Source organism: Neoarius graeffei, chromosome 4 (assembly GCF_027579695.1).
Source record: "Neoarius graeffei isolate fNeoGra1 chromosome 4, fNeoGra1.pri, whole genome shotgun sequence".
NCBI lineage: Eukaryota > Metazoa > Chordata > Actinopteri > Siluriformes > Ariidae > Neoarius > Neoarius graeffei.
In genome coordinates this window covers 36,475,662-36,476,607 of record NC_083572.1, presented here as the reverse complement: position 1 = coordinate 36,476,607, position 946 = coordinate 36,475,662, and the positions used below count along the sequence as shown (strand labels likewise).

General features: G+C 46.5%; 1 non-coding gene across 1 annotated transcript; it reads right to left on the bottom strand.

Moving 5' to 3' along the window:
* Window positions 1–600: 600 nt before the first annotated feature.
* On the bottom strand, window positions 601–673 carry trnaa-cgc (transfer RNA alanine (anticodon CGC)). The gene has a single exon. It is a non-coding gene; the product is annotated as a tRNA-Ala (tRNA).
* Between the last annotated feature and the right edge of the window lie 273 nt (window positions 674–946).

Below are 946 nucleotides of genomic sequence, written 5' to 3'. Positions count from 1 at the left end.
AAAACAACCCAATCTCCTCACATGGAGTCTCTGGCATGCTTCTCACACTTTGGGGGCAGGCCTCAGGAAGCATTTGTTGCTTCATTGTTCAATGAGAGAAGCTGGCCGGAAGGTGGTGAAAAGTGCCTTTTCAGGACAGCAGCTTGCTTTTCACCAGCAGCTTGAAGAATACAAGCAGGTAAGCATCATATTTTCAGTTTGTAAAAGCTGTCTCAGCTGACTTTGCACTCGAGCGAGAGTTAGAATTTCATAGTGGATGGTGGGAATATGACAAGCCTGTTGAAAAATGTGACTTGGAGATACTGAGGTCATTCGGCAATTCAAGGAATAAAGCCAAGCAAACTGAAAGGGATCTGTGATAGCTCACCTTCGGAGCTCATCAGAGGAGCATATCAGCAGAAAAGTAGTGTGCAGTTAGTTGATTTGGTCATTGCCAAGGTTGTGGGTTTAATCCAAATAGTGGCTGTTTTCACACATGTGCTGCTTTGAATGTGGCGAAAGAAATTTGATCTTGACTTGGCTGAAAGTGCAGATGATTCGGCTGGTTTGCAAGATGACAAGAAAGTTTTTCTCTGTAAAATGCAAGCAACGTGGCAGGTTTGGAGAATGTGGGCATCGATCCCACTACCTCTTACATGCGAAGCAAGCGCTCTACCACTTGAGCTAATTCCCCAGCTTAGGTTAAGGTCTTGTCCAACTAACTACCGCACGCCTCCCCAAACTGCACTTCCTGACCTGCTCGTTGCTCTCTGGAACCATGCCTGAGATTCCATTGGTTGTTTGTTTATTTTCAAGTGAGCGACTGCCCAGAAGCAGACTTTTGTTCTGGGGGAGTGCGTTCTGACTCCCATTTGCATGAATCCCAGGTGGTAAGCTTCAAGGGTTTTGCCCCTAACACCACCCAATCTCCTCACATGGAGTCCCTGGCATGCTTCTCACACTTTGG